The sequence below is a fragment of the Neofelis nebulosa genome, chromosome 12 (assembly GCF_028018385.1).
Source record: "Neofelis nebulosa isolate mNeoNeb1 chromosome 12, mNeoNeb1.pri, whole genome shotgun sequence".
Classification (NCBI taxonomy): domain Eukaryota; kingdom Metazoa; phylum Chordata; class Mammalia; order Carnivora; family Felidae; genus Neofelis; species Neofelis nebulosa.
Window position 1 is genome coordinate 65,617,096 of NC_080793.1, and position 15,141 is coordinate 65,632,236.

Consider the following 15,141-nt stretch of genomic DNA (forward strand, 5'->3'; position numbering starts at 1 on the left):
AGAAAGATTAATATTTAACATGTATCAGACAACTTTCATGCACAGGTACTGTATTAGCTGTAGAAAAAATCAAAAGCCTCACGTGAAAGAATTCCTACATTAAGATGTCGAGAAAGGATATGAGAAAGAATGGGAAAGGCGTGGTGGCCTTTTATACCAACCAGACCTAAGTTTGAGTCTTAATTCAGCTATTCACAAGTTGTATGACTTTGGATAAATTGCTTAACTTCTCTGAACCTAGTTTTTGACAGCTGGGCAAAACGATCATGAATTCCTAATCCCACTTTGGCAAGGCTGTGGCCTGACAAGAGTGTGTCTTCAGAAAGCAATAGCTAATGATCCATTACATAATTGTTGTTCACGACAATGTCCACCCTGCCCTGCTGCCCTTGACACGATAACAGCCTAGTTAGGGATGTAGGGAAGCAAATGCACACCTTCCAACTCCAGTTCTGTATTACCAACTACTTGCTAGGTATTTCCATTTGGGTGCTTTGCCCCTAAATTCAAAGTGCTGTCCTTTGCTTCATTCTTCGGGATTGCTGGTTTCTGTCTAAGGTATTTTCCCTTTACCTGTCACTCAGATTCAGGCCTCGCCTCCAGCCTGGTCTTGCTGACTGTCCTCACAGAGCCCAGCGGACTCCACACTCTCTCCCATCCCCCTCTCCAGCTGCCTCTCAGCTGCCCACTCCTTATGCTTGGACTCCCTCAGGCATCTTCTCTTTCCAAGGTATCTGACCTCTTTGCCTGACCCACCTTTTCCAGCCTTTCCTGCTCAGGCGTTACAAGGGAAGGACTGACCTCTTCAAAGAGGATTCAAGCTCTTCACAATTTGGCCAGAACTTGCTTCCGTAATGATAACTTTGACCATCTTTGGAAGCCAAATCAAGTCAAATTTTCTTGAAGCCTTCCTGCTCTTTGGCTCCTTATGCCTCCCTTGACAACTCTAGTGACATTTATTCTCTGGGCCATTGCTTTGCCAATTCTCTATGACCTTGAACGGTTGATGATCTTGTCCATGAAAGGTCTTCTGTCCAGCCCAATTATAGGTTCCCTGAGGATGGTTTCTAGCCAGACTTCCATAGCGTCCACAGTGCCTTGAGCCTTAAGCTTTCTTGTGGCAAATAAGAATGTTGATGTAGAGAAGTTAAGATATGTGTTAAAGGTCCCATGGCCTAGTAAGCATGGAAGGGTCTGGATCCTATCTCTGTGGGTACTTGCCTGGCACCCTTCCTGCACCATACCATGGCCTAAAAGTTAGCCATCCCTAGGCACCACATGGGTGGCTCAGAGCCTCTGAAAACTCTGGTCATACCCAGTTCCCAACTTTGGCTTCCCTGGAAGATAAAGGGAGAAATCAGAAATCTCAGGCTGGGTCAGCTGGCTCTGCCCACTCCCTCACTTCCCCGGTGAAAGGACAGGTGTCCTTTTTGTTATTTAAATGTCCAGGGCCCTTCTTCCCCATTCCTCACACCATTTGCATTTCCAAAACTGTCCCTTCAGACTTAATCCAATAACTGCCAACCTGGGGCAAGACAGTGGTTCAGCTGCAACCGTAGTGCATTTACTGAAATGCTTCTCTGCACCAGCCCCTACAAGCACAAGTCTGGATCTGCAATTGTCTCAGACTGTCGGCATCTAAATGCAGCATCCCTATCCTCGCTTTCTTTCAGTGGCGGGGGTGAAAAAAAACCCAAACTAAGTGTGTGCGTGAAAGCTCACTTTTTAGACAACTCTGTCCATGCATTTGAGTCCCAAACTGAGATTTGAGATCTCAACGCACATGAGATATTTTAGGGAGTTCTAGCTTTGGAATTTCCTTTTCACCACCAAACAGCTAAGGGAAAAGATCTGATGCCCAGGGAGTCTGAAAGTATCCAGGGCTGCTGTCATTATCCACAGACACAGCACCTCTGTAGGCACCCCTCCCTGCAGACAGCCATTTGGACATCCTGTAACCTGAAACACATACTTTCAAGCAGTTGAGAGGGGGCTGCAAATGACAGTCAGCTACACAAATAATTTGCCCCCCAAATGTTTGTCAGCTCCCTGCCATGGCCACTTCCATTTATAGCTTATAAACGGTTATTAGCTGGCTCCTTCACATCTGATAACCCAGCCCCAGAGCAGGTGGCGAGAACGGTGGGTGATTACAGGGCCTCCCAGGGAGGTGCTGTGTGCTTGCCTGTGGGTGGTCTTCCTGCCTGAGTGCAGTGCCCACATGAGAAGACATTGTAGAAAGCCTCCAATTTGGAAGATAACAGTCTGTGTTGTCTGTTTGTGTAAAGTGCTGTCCAAGTACAGCTGGCTTTGCTTTCTGGCCAGCAAACATTGCTAAGAAGGGTTGAAAGTTCAGCATCAGCCCCCCGAACCCAAGCCCTTCCCCCTCCCGGTTTGGCCAAACAGCCTCAGTGTTCATGTTCCATGGATTCCTTAGGAGGTTTGATTGAAACTGAAAATGTTGCCCCAGCTGAGACAAGGCCCACACCCCAGCCAAGAACACGGACGCCAGAGCGGAATACCCAGTCAGGAGGAGGGACTGCTCAAAATGCTCTGGCTGTCTGTGATTTTGTTCTTTGGTTTAACAAAGCTTTACAAGTCCTCACGACTCACTTTTCCCAAAAACACTGCCTGGTGTGAGAGACCAGTCATCAGGCCCGCTCTCTTGGTGGTTCTCAAGCAGAAAGGGGAGGAAGAATGGAGGTTAGACCAAGAGTTTTCTCAGCATCAGTACTACTGTTTGGGGGTAGATTCGTCTTGGTTGTACGGGGCTGGCTCATGCATTTCAGGATATTTCACAGCACCTCTGACTTTCGGCCAGGAGATGCCAGTAGCAAACCCCACTCCGATTTTGACAAACAAAAATGCCTGTAGATATTGCCTAGGAGCTGGGCAAATTCATCCCCAGGGAAGACCCACTGGGTTAAATCCATGAGAAATAGAAGTTAGCCTGAACTACCCTGATAAGATAGGAGAAATTTCACCATACTAGAGCAGTGTGTTAGAGCAGTGTAGAATAGACTGTCAGTAAATATTTATTAATTAGCCAATAAAATTCTGATTATGTTGCCTCTTGACAAAAAAATGGTGGTCAGTTAGTGAATCAAAAACTAGACAATTCTTGGTAATAAAATTGAAAACAAAATACAAAAAACCAAAACAAAACAAAACAAAAAAACTAACATCATCCTCCAAAATTTAAGTGACTATGGTGATGATAATGTGATTAGTTAAAACAGTAAAGACAATTGCTAACATATTCGAGGATTTTCTATGGAACAAGAACTGTGCTAAAATATGCAGTATTTTCTTTAACCCCAGCCACTGTAAAGGAGGTAGGTCCCGTTATCATGGCAACTTTATAGATGGAGGATCTGAGCCTGATCCAAGAAGACTGTTCCCAGAGTGCTTTTCAGAATGTTCTCTAACTCCAAACCATTTCCTATTCTCTGAATCCAAATATGAGCTGAAGAGTTTGAATGTATGTGGATAATGGGCACTAGAAAACTGGATTTTAGAAAATCCTAAACTCAAAGTAATAATAAAAATAATATGAGCAGTTACCTTTAGTGATTGCTTCCTAGGAGGCAAACCACCTGCTAAGTGTGATGCAAACATTCTTTCTTGAACCCTTGCAATCATCTTGAAGGAGGAAGAACCCCTTTCATAGGCAAGGAAAACAAGAGGTTAAGAGACTTGTTGGAGGTCCCAAAGCAGAGATATATTTCAACCCAGCCCTTTAGGTTCCAGAGCCTGAGATCTGGATGCTTCTGTTCCAGTAACGTCTCTCACCTGAGCCCAGCTGAGGTGACAGTCTGGTAGGACTGCCCATCTCAGCCCAAGATGCCCTGTGGTCTCTCTCTGATTCCTCCTTAGCCTAATTTAGGGCTGAAGGTCTTTATGGTGGGATCCTATGTCCCTGGCCCCCATTCTCATGGCAGTCTTCTTCCTGGTCCCCATTACCTTCTATTTTTCAGCTTCCTATTCTGTTTCAAGACTTGCTTCACTGGTAAAGGTAGTAAGGAGTCACCATCCTTTGGTGGGTGTCATTGGGCCTGATATTCATTGGGACCCCTAAGTATGTGACCAAAATCTCCTTTAGGGGCAGCTGAAGTAGCCCATGTGCACAGGTCTTCCCTGAAAGGGCATGGGAAGAGGGTCCCCTTGCTAGTGCCCTGACCAACCTCTGTAGGCCTGGCTCTTTAGCATCATGACTGTCCATCCAGAGGCTAGCTGACAGGACTGGTCACCTTCTAAGTTCTTTCTTGGAGGACAAACTGCTCCTGCAGGATCCCATGCTTCTGCTTGAATTCTCCGACCTTGAGGATCTTGCATGCTTTTTTGCTGGTCCATGCCACCCTTGGACAGCTATGTTTGTTGGGATGGGGCATTCTTACTCTTAGGTTGGCCATAGATCTGCCTCCCTGAAGCTCCACCACTGGTTCAAGTTTTGGCATTCAAGACACCACTACTTTCCCACTCTCCACACCCTCCTTCACATAGGTGTGAGGGAGCAGATGTGGAGGGAAAGACATGGCTTTGGAAACTTACCTAAACACAATATGATTCCTACTTACCTACAGCGTGAACTGGGGTGGGCTCTTAAACCCATGACAGTTGGTGTTCTTATCTGTAAGACAGGCATATACTTAAAGAAATGTTGTAAGAGGGGCACCTGGGTGGCTCAGTTAAGTGTCTGACTTCTGCTCATGTCATGATCTCGCGGTTTGTGGATTCAAGCCCTGCATTGGGCTCTCTGCTGTCAACAAGGAACCTGTTTTGGATCCCCTGTCTCCCTCTCTCTCTGCCCCTCCCTTGCTTGTGCTCTCTCTCTCAAAAATAAATACAACATTTAAATAAATAAATAAATAAATAAATAAATAAAAACAATAACAACAGGGGTGCCTGGGTGGCTCAGTTGGTTAAGTGTCCAACTTCGGCTCAGGTCATGATCACACGGTTCATGAGTTCGAGCCCCAAGTGGGGCTCTGTGCTGACAGCTCAGAGCCTAAAGCCTGCTTTGGATTCTGTATCTCCTTCTCTCTCTGAACAACCCCTCTCACTCTCTCTCAAAAAATAAATAAACATTAAAAAAAATTAAAACAACAACAACAAAAATGAAACATTGTAAGAATCACAAATAATATGTGAAAGGCCCAACATGGTCCTTCTCGAATAGCAACACATTTTTTTTTTTGGCCCACCCAGAAGGATCAACAGGTTAGCATTTTTTAAAAGGATATAATTTGAAAAGTTGGAAAAATGACTTGTGTTCCTAACTAATATAGTCTTCCCTTGGCTTCCCACCATGTCACGTTGGCATCACAGTAGAGCTAGTCACTGCCCTGACAACACTGTTATACATCCTCACTCTCTTGCCGTGCCCTAATGAACATGACACCTTTCCCTGGCTAGGCTTAACCCTACGGTCTGTCCAGTAACTCACTCAGCAGGGTGCCCTTTAACCTTCCCTTCTTCGCCCAACCAGTATAACTTAACACCCTGACCTCCAGACGGTATCATAATAGTGCACACACATAGCCTCGATTGTAGGTAGAACACATTTGTATATATTGATCAAAACTTGGTGGGGTTTTCTCCGGCATGATGGTGGAGAAAGTGCCTGTACATAGAAGGGACTTAAGGGGCGCCTGGGTGGTTCAGTTGATTAAGTGTCTGACTTTGGCTCAGGTCATGATCTCACCATTTGTGAGTTTGAGCCCTGCATTGGGCTATTTGTTGTCAGCATAGAGCCTGCTTTAGAAACTCTGTTCCCATCTATCTCTGCCCCTCACCCACTCATGGTCTCTCTTTTGAAAACAAACATTTAAAAAATTATATAAAAAATGAAAGTACTCAAAAATGGCAATTATTATCATCATGGAAAACTTTAGGGACTGTTTTCAGGTTTTTCTTCTTTAAAAGCACACAGGACTTGGGGTGCCTAACTGACTCAGTCAGAAAAGCATGCAATTCTTGATCTCTAGGGCTGTGAGTTCAAGCCCACATTGTGTATAGAGATTATTTTAAACATAAATAAACTTAAAAAAATAAAAATTAGTAATAAAAGCACTCAGATCTTTATACCACTTCTTGTGGAAATGGTCTTTGAGTCATTGCATTATGCCTACCAACTCAGCACCAACCTCTCAAGATTCCAAGTGCCCCTGTGTGCCCTGGAAACACAAGGTTGAATCAAACTTGGCTCCTTCCTGCAAGAAATGGCTGTTTCCTCAGTTACTCTGTGGATTTTGAAATTGTAGCTCAGAGTTCCCTAAAGTAATGGTGTCTGAGCCTAGGTGTGTAAACAAAGGCCTTGAGTTCTAAATAATTGTAAAAAGCAAATATAGGCCTTACATGCCCTTGAGTCTTCAAGACTAGACTTTGAGATGTACTAGGTGGTATAACCTTGGACATGTGGGATAACTAGCAAAGTCGCACTTATGTCTTCTAAATAGGCAATAATGCTTACCCTGACCACTTGAAGGTCTTGTCTGAGAAACATAGAAAATAATGCTAGTGAAAGCATTTGCAAAATTTAAAATTACAAATAAATTTTTTCTTCGTAAAATGAAATGTATTAAACAGACTCTCTTAGGTCCTTTCCCCTGTAATCTACTAGATTTGCAGGATGGATCGACAACGCAGTTTGAAGCTGAGGCATGTGGGAACACGCTGTGCGCACTGGCAGCTGCTTTCTACTACCAGGGATTCAAGATTTTCCTGAACGGGGGACAAATGATAAGCGGTGGTGTATCAAGGGTGGGGCAACGGGAGCGGTCCAGCCAAGTGCACAATGGGATGGAGTGTTCGAGGGAAATTTAAAAACGATCATAAAGCCCACCCAAGCAAGGTCTGGCCGGCTTTTTATTTTCTCCACGTGCAATCATCCTAAACAGCACCAGTGATAAAGTACTCCTGGGGGGTGGGGGTGGGGGGGTAAGGGGGTAGGAATTTGTTGGTCTTTGTAAACAATTGCGGTGATTACGGTGGAGTGTTAATGGTGTAGATGCTTCACATCAGCATGTTTTTGGACTTATCCTTTAATAACATTGCACTGTATATGAGGTTACTTTGGAGTGCTTCCACTGACTGATACAGGTGACCTCCAACACATGTGGGCCCAGCTCTACTACGGTTTCATCTTAAGACTGAGTTCAGAAGGCTTTGGAATACTTCAGGTAGGAATCCTTCCCAGAGCAGCCCCCGTGGCACCATATTCCTGGAGTAAGCGGCAGCTTTGCGATCCACGGGGATAGCCCAGTGCATGTAAAGATGAGAAGCTCGGTCTAAGGTATTCAATTCAGGTACTCCAGGTGATCACTTGGAGTGTTTGTGTTTAAAATTTAAAACTCTGGTGCAAATTCCAAGGGGTAGTATCTTTTCATTAAGTGTAAATTTTGCTTCATCTGCGAACCATTTTAATGAATGTGAATCATATCTTTAAATTGCAACTTACTCTTCTTTTTTTTTTTTAATTTTTTTTTCAACGTTTTTTAATTTATTTTTGGGACAGAGAGAGACAGAGCATGAACGGGGGAGGGGCAGAGAGAGAGGGAGACACAGAATCGGAAACAGGCTCCAGGCTCCGAGCCATCAGCCCAGAGCCTGACGCGGGGCTCGAACTCACGGACTGCGAGATCGTGACCTGGCTGAAGTCGGACGCTTAACCGACGGCGCCACCCAGGCGCCCCATCAACTTACTGTTCTTTTTAAGTTGTTTTAGAACTAATAAACAAATTAGGATAACCATGATTATGAATGATTAGTACTGAAAATAATATTACTATGCAGAGGGGGTATTAAAAAAAACTAACCCAACTGGAATCAAATACACCACCAAAGATGAGAATGATGTTTATTTCTCTCCATCACCATGACTAATCAATCTGGAATTGCAGCTAGTAGGACAAGGCCAATCTCCTTCCTTAGGTCTCAGATGGGTCTGCACCCCAGTGGAGAGTTGATTGGCTGACTTGAACATTTCTATGATGTTTCTCCTGAGACATACAGTAAGTAGTGCAGGTATCCATTTTCTACCAAAGAATAGCAGAAGAATGGGAACTATTCATTCATTCACTCACTCACTCACTCACTCACTGATTTAACAAATCTTCATGGACTGCCTACTACTGCATATCCGACACTCTTCTGGAAGTTTGGGGGCATAATGTCTTTAGCCTTGAGGAACTTCCATTCTAGTTTTTGGAAGAGGGGTGCAGGGAATCGAACAATCACAACCAAAATATACAGTAGGTGATAGGTGGGGAACCGTAAAGCAGGGAAGGGGGACAAGGAGCGGCACGTGTGTGTGTGTGTGTGTGTGTGTGTGTGTGTGTAGGTGGGCTTGTTTAAATACAGTGGCTGGGGAAGGACTCACTCTAAAAGGGTGACACGTAAGCAGAGGCTCAAAGGAGGGGAGGAAAAAGTACTTTAGAGAGCCTGAAATTTAGGGAAAGAGAATTCAGATATCTGGCCTGCTAGTGCCACGGCTCTGAGGCACATTAGAACGGAGGAGGCCCACGTGGGTGGAGAGAAGGGACAGCAGGGGAAGAGGCAGGGAAGAGTGCCGGAGAAAGTGGGGTCAGGTGTGCAGGGCCACATGCACTGAGGGCCCTTCCTGTTAAGCTCCGGGAGAAGAGCTGAGAAAGGACATGATGCGGCAGGTTTTACAGAGATCAGGCTGTAGCTACATGATTAGATCAAGGGAGGTACGCAAACCTGGGAGCCACATCTGGTCTTCCACCTGTTTTTTTGTACAGTATGAGAGATAAGAAGAGCTTTTACATTTTTAGGTAGTTCAAAAATGTCCCCCAAAAGCACTATTTTGTGACATGTGAAAATTTGTGAAATTTGAATATCAGCATCCATTTACTTGTGTCCATTTATCTGTGACTGTTTATGTGCTCCAAGAGCAAACATGAGTAATTGTAACAGGACCATAAGACCAGAGAAACCTAAACTATTTACTGTTTGGCCCTTTATAAGAAAGAGAAGGTTTGCCAACACGTGCACTAGACCATAGAGGGCAGATGATGATGGCTTGGGCCAGAGTCCAGCAGAGGTGATGATGAGAACTGGCAGGACTGGGGATGTATTTTGACAATAGAGGCAACAGAATTCAGTGACAAATCCAATAGAGCATATGAGGGAAAGAAGGAGTCAAGGGTGACCTCCTGAGGGAGGAGCTTGTGCATTGAGCATTGGGGTTGCTTTTGACTAAGATAGGGAAGCTCCAGGGAGAACAGAGATTTTTGTGGGGGAGGAGACAAGAGTTCTGTGCATCACGGTCCTGCCTTGGTAGTGACCTTTGTGTATTCTTTTTCATATTCACTTAATTCAGCTCTCTTAGCTACAGCGATCTAACATAAATGACTGGCTATAATTATCAGGTCCTCCTACTCACTGACATGCAATTTAAAGTCATCTGTATGTTAGATAGACCAAGAGACTCCAGTTAACCTAAGAGACATTGCACGGAAAACAACTATTCCACAACATTGCATTAGGATCGGTTTCCCTGGAAGCTGATTTTGAGACACATTGATGTGCCCCACTTCATTTAGAAGACAATCTCAGAAACCAAGGAGGGGCACCTGGGTGGTTCAGTCGGGTAAGCCTCCTACTCTTGATTTCGGCTCAGGTCATGACCTGAGTGGAGCCCTGTGTCGCGCTCTGTAGCAACAGTGCAGAGCCTGCTTGGGATTCTCTCTCTCCGTCCCTCCCCTGCTCACTCTCTCTCTCTCTCTCTCAAAAAAAAATAAATAAACCTTTAAAAAATCACTTTTAATAAAACAAAAAGAAACCAAGAGGAGTAGAGGGGGAGTGAGGCAGAGAGGAGAGGAATGTCCTTACAGGCAGCAGGTCGCCGTTTCTGACAAGGGTCCAACCTGCTGGGAACCTCTAGGAGACAGAGGGTGGGGGGTGGGGTGCAAAACGTGCCTCTGAGTTGTCATTTTCCAGCTCCTCTCCGTTGTTGGGTTGTCAGCCGAGAGTGACTCCAGGGGCTGTTAGCTCCCTGACACTTCCAACCTGTCTCACGTATGGATTCAGCATGATCCTGCAGCTGAGAAAGCCTCTTGGAGAATTGGAGACACAGAATACTGAGGAGATGCAAGTTACAAGTGAGACACCAAAAGGCTCCTGCATTATAGTCATTGTAATGCAAAAGCCCCCTGGAGCTGATCCCAGGGATACCGATAGACTCTGGGGAATTTTGGTTTATCCAGGAACCTGTTTCTACCTACAGCCAAGGAACTTTCCCAAGACCAGCAGGAGTTTTTGAAGATCCAAGGAATTGTTGCTGTTTTTGGCCCTTGTGGACTCAAATTAAGGTCTTTTTGTGACCAGAGCTAAAACGTCTTTATGCAATGTGGTTCCTAAACTGCCCAAGCATTTTCAGTTATATAGCTTCAACATCTATTTACCTGGAAACAACACATATTTTCTTTTTGTCTCTTGAAAACAGAAAACATCACTTCATTTACTGTGGACAGTGGCAAAGTTTTCTAGGATGCTGACCAGAGGCTAGAATGACTCCCATTTGTGCTAATCAGCATTAAATGTAGGCTAGTGGATAGAGCTGAATTGCCATGAAGTGAGAAGAGGATTTTGTAGGCAAAAAGCACTTTTGGGGGTAGAAGCACATTTCATGGACTTTTAACTTAATTTATAAATATCTGAAAGACTGAACACATTCCACAAACTCATACTTCCTGATGTTTCTAGAAATTATTCAGATCCACCTCTAGTTAGATGTAAGGAAAATAACAATTAAGTTGTCCACATAGAAGGGTGAACAAATAAATGGGAACCCCAGAATTAGTTTGGTTAACTACTAGGAAACACACTCATAGACACATACACTCACGGGGACACACACACAGAAGCTCATTTGCACAACTGTGATACCATGGTTTATACTAAGAAATATATATTTGGTCTTTACCCTGTTTCTGACACAGAGCTCCTAAAACTCTTGGAATTTCCTAATTAAGTGCAACGGGAGCATCTTTTGTTACATCGTCTGGTCTTAGTTGTCCTTAGACATCTGTTGTCCTTACATCTGTTGTCCTTAGTTCCTAAAATAGTTTTAAAACATAAAGGTGAAAGCAGCATCCTGTTATTCAAAATGAGCCCCTTTCAACCAAACCTGAGTTTACATTGACTTTTGGAAAGCCTCCTGGTAACTTAAGGATGGGGGCTGGTTGCCAGGAGAACCAACAGTGCTTGGAGGGCTGGAAATTTCAGTTTTCCCACTAACTCCCACTGTGACCTCCAGGGAGGGGGGAGGGGCTGGAGATTAGTTCAATCACCAATGGTCCATGAGTTCATGATTGATGAACTTTTATGTCATGAAGCCTCCATAAAAATCCAAAAGGGGGATGAGGTTTGGAGAGCTTCCAGGTTGGTGAGCACATGGAAATCTGGGGAGAGTGGCATATCTGAAAAGGGCATGGAAACTCCCAGCACTTTACCACATACCTTGCCCAATGGATCTCTTCCATCTGGCTGTTTTGAGTTATATCCTTTTACAACAAACCTGCAATCTAGTAAATAAGTGTTTTCCTGGGTTCCGTGAGCAGCTCTAACAAATTAATTGAATCTGAGGAGGGCCTTGTGGAATTCATAGGTAGTCAGAAGCACAGGTGACAACCTGGACAGGGGATTGGCATCTGAAGTGTGAGTGGTGGGGGGAGGCGGAACCAGTCTGCTTGTCTCCAGGTAGATAGTGTCAGAATTCAATTAAACCGTAGGACACCCAGCTGGTATTGCCGAATTGGTTGGTGTGGGGAGGAAAACCACATATTTAGAGGACAGAAGTGTTCAGAGTAATGTGTATCACTATAGAGTTCTTCCCTTACAACAACCCAATGGCTCTAAATGCCAAATAAGTCACTGAAAGCCTGCCAAGTTCTGAGTCTTGGAACTAAAAATTGCTTAAACATTTTTTGTTGAATCATCCAGATCTTTTAAAGATTTCCATTTTTCCTACCAGTTAGGAGTATATAAAATATGCAGTGATTTAAGGAAAATGAAACTCCTCGGTCCATAAAATTATGAGGGTTGTCATGAAAAGGATGTCAGTAGAGAAAGCCGTGAATAGGAAACATGGTAGGAGCACATTTCAATTGCGCATGCTTAAATGCTTCACTCAGTCCTCAGTATGAAGTTAATGGAGAACTAGAGGAAAAGCAGAGTTCCCCAAACACAGTATTATTTTTAGTTTAGTGATGAGCCACCATCGTTTGTTAGAGAAACCAACCAAGCTTTGCCATTTCTGAATCCTGACTAGATCATTAGTGTACATACACGCATTTTGATCAAAAAAAGATTTCAGCTCAAAGAATGTACAATTAATTAAAAACATTTTTCCATGAAAAGATTACTTTTTAAAAAAACTGTTAGTTAAGGGGTGCCTGGCTGACTTAGTCAGTAGAGCATGCGACTTTTAATCTTGGGGTTGTGAGTTTGAGCCCATGTTGAGGGTAGAGTTTACTTAAATTTAAAAAACAAAAAACTTCTAGTCAAAACAGCTCATATGTGAAAGGATTTCAGCTCCTCATTAATTTAGACCAGATAATATTTTGTGGAAGGAGGTCTTTAGAGTGGGGTTCAACAAATGTCATCCACTCACCTTGAAAGTGTGAAAGCTAGAGCATTCCACCTGCTGGTAGTGACTGGAGATCCAAAACTACCCCCATTCTCAAGATCCTTCCACTGTCAAGAGTCAGAGATGGTGTGGGAAAGGGAGGTCAGTGCAGGGAAAGGTATTGGATAGGCAAAGCCAGCTCAAGAAGCCTGTTCAGCGAGCTAATGCCAGTCAGAGCCCAGAAAAGCATCTGGGCTTTGTTCCCATCAATAGCAGTTCTTTGGGGTGGACTGCCATTAATCTAGCACAATGAAGAGACACCAGCTAAATTCGGAGGCCTGCAGAGGTGGGCGGCTGCTGGCTGAGGGGCAGGCCAGGAATTCTGTATGCCAGTGCCTTCTGGAAAGGACACAAAGAAATGGGACATATGGCCACAGTAGACTCTATCCAGCAGAAGCTGTGGGATACAAGGAAGTGGGAGAGACACCTGTGCTGGTGAGGTGGTTCTTAAAGGCTGAGGCCAGAAAACCTTGGAGGAGCCACTCAGAGTGCTTTGAGCAGAGGTATTTTGCAGTGGCTGTAATGGACAAGGGAATTATTCTGCTGCATACTCAGCCTCCAGGGCTTCACAAGAAAAAAGCCTGTAAAGATACACCTCTAGGAACCTGCTCTCACATCTTCCTAGGTCCAAGCCAACATCTAATGCCCTGAGGCAGGACCATTGTTGCTATCACCCAACTGTAAGCCATGAGCCACTGTTTCCCTTGCAACCTCAGGCCACCCCTTCTAGCACAGCTAGGACCACCTTTCACAGGGATGTTACCTTCATGAAGCCTGGACATTTTGTTTTCAATATCTAATGGCTTTCCAGACTTATATAAATTGTTTACAGCTTTTGCCCATTTTCCTGGTGAAGTGCTTGTCTTTTTCATATTGATTTGTAAGAGCTTCTTTATGTTAGCAAAAAGAAACATCAACTTGTCTTAACTGTTGCAAATCTTCCTTTAGCTTTTCATTTCTAAAAATTTCTGTGGCTTTTTATGACATGCAGAATTTTATATTTTTATGAAGTGATAGCCAAGGTCTTTAGTTTTATGATTCCTTTCTTCACTCTTATGTGACTAGGTAAATATCCACCTGTATTTTTGTAGTTCATCGATGTTTTTATTTTACACATTTAACTCTTCAGACCATCTGGAGTGCATTTTTCTGTGAGGTAGGAAATTTAACATTTTCCCCCAAATAGTGAATCAGTAGTATCAGCCATGAGCTACTGACTTGTTAGCAAGGTGGAGAATTTTATTCCTCAAAATGCCTCTTGAGTTCTTTATTGAAGTGAGGAAACAGCTCTATCTCCAAGGACTTGCCAGATGCTTTTGTCCACAAGAACAAAGGGATGGTCAGGAAGAGGGGCAATTCTAGATTCTCTGGCCATCCTAGAGAGATCTAGGAGAAGAGGCAAGTGGACACAGAAGTCCTAGTGGCCAGTGAGGTACTACACTGTGATACAGTGTGGAAGAGAGAAGAACTTTTAAAGGAGAGAGTGGGGGAGCAATGAACATGCTGCATCCATCCATGCTGAATGGATGAGAGGAAGGAGGGAGATTGGTAGCTATTGGGAGTATTGAGCTTTGGGAGGAGAAAATATTTCTAGAGAACTTTGGGAAGTTTTTTAGAGATGAATTTTGTTAAGAAAACGTGTAGTAAAATTTCCATCATTCTTCAGAGCATATTCATTTGAAAATGTTTTCTTTGAATGGGACTACAAAAACTGGCCCACACGGGACATATATTTGGGTTACCTTTGGAATGGTGCCTCATTTGCAAATGCATTGTTTAAGTATTCTTTTACTTCGGTTGTACTACTAAATTCTTATATATACTAGAATCTCCTCTGAGATGTATATTCTGCTCCTTCCTTGTACTAGTGCCTACTTGAAATAGCACATGAATTCTCATCATTTCTAACTTTCTGTAGTCCAACTCATGAGGGGAATCAATCAATCATGAAGAGACATCCAGATGATAGTAGAATTGAACCCTCAGCAAAATACTGTATGAGAAACACAGCTGGAAAATGGTACCTGGTTTGCCAGGTAAGAACAGAGGGGCACTCTTTCTTGCTTTTTATCATGCTGGTCTAAGTAGAAGAATAGATGCTGGTGGTGACAGGAGTGCCTGGCTGCCAGAACCAGTTAGGCTTACAGTAGGCATAACAGATCGGGGTGAGAAGGAGGTTTATGCGAGCAGGGGCCACAATACTGAGTACTGAAGGGCAAAAAACTATAACAACAGGATAGCAATATAGATACAAGATCCCAGGAATATCACCGGGAACCGAAATTTAAGAAATGCAAGGGGGGTGCCTGGGTGGCTCAGTCAGTTGAGCAACCGACTTCGGCTCAGGTCATGATTCCACGGTTTGTGGGTTCAAGCCCCGCGTCGGGCTCTGTGCTGACAGCTCAGAGCCTGGAGACTGCTTCTGATTCTGTGTCTCCCTCTCTCTCTGCCCACCCCCCACTCATGCTCTGTCTCTGTCTCAGAAATAA